This window comes from Cimex lectularius, unplaced genomic scaffold (genome assembly GCF_000648675.2).
Source record: "Cimex lectularius strain Harlan isolate CLEC.00 unplaced genomic scaffold, Clec_2.1 scaffold9, whole genome shotgun sequence".
NCBI classification, from domain to species: domain Eukaryota; kingdom Metazoa; phylum Arthropoda; class Insecta; order Hemiptera; family Cimicidae; genus Cimex; species Cimex lectularius.
Window position 1 is genome coordinate 1,052,202 of NW_019392733.1, and position 6,695 is coordinate 1,058,896.

General features: G+C 35.7%; 1 protein-coding gene across 1 annotated transcript in view; it reads right to left on the reverse strand.

The window, feature by feature from the left end:
- Positions 1–6,695, reverse strand: part of LOC106665347 (flotillin-2) — a 176,306-nt gene that overhangs the window by 29,414 nt on the left and 140,197 nt on the right. The window lies entirely within an intron of this gene.

The window sequence follows — 6,695 nt, forward strand, 5'->3', positions numbered from 1 at the left end:
GTCTTCTAGGCTTACAGTGTGTAAACTGACATTATCATTTCTATTGGGTTGTCCGGAAAATAATGCAGGATTTTAAGTTTTCATTAAAAAAAATCTATATAAAATATTCTGTTTACGTTTACAGGATTACTCATTTGTATNTTATTTTGATTAAAGAACATTGCTTTAAAGTAACTAGTTTCTTTTTTTTTGTTTAATACCAAAATCCTGCATTATTTTCCGGACAACCCAATATCTCGTGGAAGTCGTTGCTTGATCTCAACGGCGGTAGAATGGTGATTACGGAGTACATTCGAAACAATAGAACGATCATCTCTCTGCGGTGTGGCACGATGGCGACCCGCCTTCTTGAGTACCGTCCAGTTGAAGAACCTTTGGGCAGTTGTTCTGGGAACGTGGAACCTTGGCCACATACGCTTGACTTCTTCCATCTTCCATCAAAGCTTTGGTTGTAGCCGAATCTGTATCACTTAAACATAACAAAACAAAGTTGAAACTTAAAAATTGGTACAACTTAAAAAAATCAAACGACCGAACGTTAGCAAGAAGCTTTACAGACATAAAGAAAAGATTGACTATTCAAAGAGTTATTTACAAAATCCAATTGCATACACAAGTGGGAAATTTTTTCTGTGTTTTATTTACCTCGAATCATTTAAAACGGACCAAATATTGTAGTAAAATAATTAATGGAGGATAGATAAAGAGATAATAAAAAATATTAAGGGTGGCCACTTTTTTTGACTGAGTATAAATAAGCCGTGAATGAATATTCATTATTTTGATTCCTCTCTCATTCTCTCTCTCGCTCTCTCTCTCTCTCTCTCTCTCTCCCTCTCTCTCTCCCACTCTCAATCACAATCTTCCTTTATGAGGGAGCGTCGGTGGCCACAATGGTTTAGACAATGACACAGCGCTCATCACTGCAAGGTAAAGGTTCCGGGTTCGAATCCAGCGGCCGTGCATTCGAACCTGACGTACTTACAAATGGGCTTTTTTCAAAATCACCGGTACCCCGAGGCTTCATTATAACCTCGCAGTCGAAATACCCTCGTAAAAAAAATCTTCCTTTGGTTTTTAACAATCAATATATCAACTTAACTCTTTAATTATCTATAATAAATGATAAATTATTAATTAATTATAATCTGTAATTAATTATATATTTAATTATCTATAAAAAGTGTTTAATAGTTTAGCCAACTGAAAATAATAAATGCAATTTACTAAATGAATACTACTATGCATTGTAGTAGCAAATTAAGTTAAATTTTGACAATTAATAAACTCTGAAAAATGTCAATTTCCGTCGTTCCAGATTAAATGAGAAATTTTGTACACCTCATGACTTGATACATATTACAATAAGCTCCATTGGTATTTGAAAATTTTTGTTTCGGTTCAAAAGAGCTACGACAAAAGGTCGAGGCGTTGCGTAACCCTTTTTTTCAAGGGATGACGACTAACAAGATGTCAATAAATATGTAAATGTTTGCTCCCAAACAATCCAGCCAGGTCTTCCTATGAATAAACGAAGAAAGAGGTCTTTCACGAGGGCTTCTTTTATGAAAGTGAATTTCTCAGCCGTGTCCTTTGGAATTTGTTGTACGCGGACGAGCTCACGTACATCATATTTGAAGCATTAAACGTTTTTTCGCCATTCTTGTAATAAATAATAAGTATTTTTTATTTTATATATACACTAAAGGGCAAAAAATTCCAACCATTGTAATATAACTTGATTTGTTTATATTTTTATATATTAATCGAGGTTTCACGTTTTTTAACGTTTAAAAATTGAGTCTTTGTCAAAAAAAGTTTGAAAAAATGTAAATTGCTAAGGAAAATAAAAAAAGGACGGTGAGATAAAATTTGTTTTAATTTTGTTTTAGATTTTTAATTAATATTTCAATAACGCGTCCTCCTCTTGCCTTAATTACATCTCGAAGATGGCTCGGCATCCTTTCTACCAGTCTGGACATGTCTCTTTGCTGGAGGTTAGCCCATTCTTCACGAAGAGACCTTTGAAGATCGTAGAGTGCATCAGGAAGTAATGGACGCTCGTCGTTTGAGGTTATCCTATAAATGTTAGATGCGGTTCAAGTCTCGAGAACGGGCTGGCCAGGCTAAGACCCTGATGTTATGCTGTTCAAAGTACGTTTGTACTATGCGAGCGACATGTGGACGGGCAGTACCGTGCATTAGAATAAGACTGTCAATGATTTCATCGAGGATAGGCAACGCATGACGTTCCAAAATTTCATCCACACGGCCGTCAAAAACCCTCCACTAACAACAACCAACTCTGTGCGACCAAAGGTTGGCTCTGGGAAAAATTACAGGCTTCGTACCTTTCATTTCGCCTTCTCCACACTCTTTAACGCCCATCTGGAGATCGTAGACCAAATCTACACTCATCTGTAAAAAGTACAGCGGACCAATCGTTCAAAGACCAAGAGCAAATACGAGCCGGGCAACTCGGTGTGTCCTGGTCAATACTGGTCCTTTTACGGGTCGAAAAGCCATCAGTCCATACAGATTTAATCTTCTTCGAGCAGTGCGTTCAGAAATTCGGACACCTCGAATTTCCTGGAGCTGATGAATCGCTTGAAAAACAATAAGGTGCCGGTTTCGCAAAATACTCAAAGTCAAAAAACGGTATCCTATGGTTCTGTTACATTAGGACGTCCAGAACTGGGCCTTCTATAGGACCCAGTTTCTTGAAAACGTCCAACGGCGACTCGCAGTGTTTCGTAGGGAACTCAATGGCAAAATAGCCGCATACCTGATGGAACGTCCATCATCAATAAGTGACACACCACGCGCAACGTCATCAGCACTAAGTGGCATTTTTAAGTTTAAAAATTGAAATTAAGAAAACTAAGATGATGACTAAACAGTTTATTGCTTCAGAATTAAAATGACACTGAATAAACATTTTAAATTCCGTTAAAAGTAAATATGGATTTTTAAAAATATAGGTTTTTTTGACCGGGAGCGTCATAGACAATAAAATAATTTCAAATCCATCATGAATTTACATTTAGACCATTCAAGAGAAAGTGAAAGCTCGTTTGGTAGTTATTGCTAAATACTATCGACACAAAGAAAGGCGAACTAATGTGATCATATCACCGGCATTTTGAATCGACAAAAAGAAAGTGACAAGTTAAAAATATCTAAATATTTGTACATGCTAAAATTTCCAAGTGGATCGGCATGCGCTCATTTCCAACAGCAACAATTAGTCTCTTTTCAACTCTATATAACCTGTAATGAGTATATTCACTCTGTAGAAAAAAAACACCAATAATTTCGTTTTTATGAGTATTTTCTGATTACTATGACATACCTTACGTGTACTGGGCAAAAATAACACACGATTACGGTGTAGTTGTATTCATCAAAATTCAACAAACTTAGATTTCCTGTTTAAAAAAAAAGTTTTTATTTGACACACATTTAAGACGCCTATACAAAGACAAATATCGATAGGTCTGGAGTTTATCTGTCAACAAGCAGACTTTCTTTGTTGAGTCTATCTTAATCTTCACACATAAACTTTCAAAAAGTAGAAAAAGTGGTTGAGCGCAACTGGGCCACGTTGTGAAAGAAAGATGCGAAAATTTGAGCTGTGTACGTGAAAATGAGAATAATTGTTTTGTAACTACGGACATCCATTATAAAGAAACCCATTAGAAGCATGTTGTTCGTTGTGAAACCTCTTCCAAACGTTGACCCACAGTCTCTTTAATAATTCTGTTAACTTCACTAATTTCGTGGTCCGCTTGACCAATTAATATATTATAATTAATTAAGGTTTTTAGTTGAGATAAAAAAGTCAATGGCACGAGCGGGATTCGAACCCACGATCTTCGGCTTGATACGCCGCTGCTCTACCACTTGAGCTATCGTGACATCGATCCACTCGGACACCAACTTCCCATCTCACAGTTTGAATTTTCCCTCCTTTTTGCCATTTTTCAAATCCGACTACACGACATTTGAAAAATTGCAAAAAGGAGGGAAAATTCAAAAGGTGCGTTTGAGATGGGAAGTTGGTGTCCGAGTGGATCGAGGTCACGATAGCTCAAGTGGTAGAGCAGCGGCGTATCAAGCCGAAGATCGTGGGTTCGAATCCCGCTCGTGCCATTGACTTTTTTATCTCAACTAAAAAGCTTAATTAATTAATTCTGTTAACATTTGGGTTGAAATCAGTAAGTAGAAGATGATTTTGGAAGAATTTTATTAGGTCCCATATCATTTGTTAGTGCTTCATTTTGAAATGTTGATTGATACGCTGTTTCTTTTTTTACGTTTGCATGTTGCAACATTAAAGTGTCGTTCGCTTTGATCGAAGTTTGATCGAAAAAACTTTTAAATAACTCAGTTTTTTTAGAGTATTAACGCAGTTCCAGACTAGTTTTGACTTCATCTCGCAGGCATGGACAATCTTTATAGCTGCCTGGTTATTTGATAATCATTATTGTTGCACCCTTTAAATCCACCTTTCCCGAATCCTGTCTGATCGATCATCACCTGTGCCAATAAGCTCCTTGCACGAATTAACACCTGTGGCAAAACCGGCCTTTTCTCACTACTGATATAGGAAGGTGATTTTTGGGGTTTGGGTTTTAGAATGATAATTTACATTGGATTGGGAAGTAGTTCTAAGGACTGAATTTTAAATAGTGGTAGGGAAAATTACAGCTTTTTTTTAAAAGGAAGATTTTGAACGATGTTTGTGGTGATAGAGAGGACACAATAGGGTACAATACAACAGCCTAAGTCCTCCCTAAAGACGAAGAATATTATTCAACCTAAATTGATTTTTATGTCTATCATTCGGAAACGAACCTGTCAAAACATTTTGTCGGAATTTGCCAATGAGGCCAAAATCAAATTGTCAGCAGTTTGAACGACCTCGGTTCCATTCCACCCCATTTCACTGTTTCAATTTTATTATTTTGACTTTCTATGCTGAATTACACGAATTCAGTTTCTTTTGTAGTAAATTGCACAAGTGAACTAACTTCATCAAATTGTAAGTTTTATCACCTTTGACAGATGCACAACGGTTCTTGTATTACTTAAAAGACTTATCTTACGTGATAGAAAGCACAATTTTATGGAAATAAAAAAATCATGTCTGTAAAATAAAGTTTAAATAAGAAAATATCCAATTTGTAGTTTGGCCGTCTGAAAGGCCGAAAGAGCGAGAATAGACCTCGCATACTCCCGGAGGAAATCTCGCAAAAATTAGTTCGATCATTCCTGATCGCCCTGGACCGCTGGTTCTCGCTGTTTCGGTCCAGCGATTTTCGGTATTCCGCCCTCTTATCGACCGGATGTCGTAGAATTTTCAACAACCCGACCGAAATTGCAAAACAATCCAAGCAATTCGAATACGTGTTGAACTTCACGTTCGGACGGTTATGCTTTCGGAACCCTTGCAAATCGCGATTGCAGAATCTATTTCATTTTTGAGCGTAAGCCTCACTAGTTTCACCATTTATGAAATAAGAGAACGACAGTGAATACTTTGTTGATTTCTATTTATTTAAAGACTTTCCCCCCCTTTGGAGACTTTGGGATTGTCCCCTTTTACATTTAAACTAGGATTTCCTCCTGTGGTCTGGGTGATGAACTTGTAATTTGATCCTTCAGTGTTAAGTGTATGATTAAAAAGATAATTTATCTTCAAATTACGCTTGTATTTATTATGGACTACATACTGAAATGGGTTCTTTTTGCGAGTACTCTTTTTACTTGCCTTCGTGACTCGCATACGTTACCAGTATGTATAGTTTATTGTATTTCATGGTCCGATTGACCAAATAACTTCTTTTAATTAATTAATCTTTATGTAAGGTATTGGTTGAAATAAAAAAGTTAGTGTCACGAGCGAGATTCGAACCAACGACCTTCGGCTAAATACGCCGCTGCTCTACCACTTGAACTATCGTGACTTGTTTCCACTCGGACACCAACTTCCCATCTCAACCTACCTTTTTCGAATTTTCCCTCCTTTTTGCCATTTTTCAAATGTTGTGTAATCAGGATTCGATTCTCGGCGATAAATGAAATGGCTTTAGTGACGATAGTGAAGTCACGATAGCTCAAGTGGTAAAGCAACGGCGTATTTAGCCGAAGGTCGTGGGTTCCAATCCCACTCGTGACCCTAACTTTTTCATTTCAACCAATACTTTACATAAAGATTAATTAATTGAAAGAAGTATTTATAGTGTTCTATATTAGTTAATACTACACTTAACTAAATCAAACAATTTTTCTGAATTTAAGGACCATCTAAATGAAACAAAACACAATTTCAATTTAAATTGAAATACAAGTTACACAGTTTTAATATAGGGAGGGAACTAGATTGGTTTGAGAAATTTGAAATTAAAAAATGTAAAATCGAACATGGAGATAAATGCGTTAATAATATAAGAGATTTTGATTTACCTCTTATTTTAAACATGTACCGAAAGTCGTACAAATTAATCAAATTAATTAATATAATTTTTTATTATTTAATTTTATCATTAATTTACTAATCTATTATTAATTTATTATTTTTATTTCAATTTGTATGAATTAATAAATAAAAAACATACAAATTAATTTCACTAGTTTTCGAGGTACGCTTGACCAATTATACACAATTAATATACAAATTAATGACTAATTTA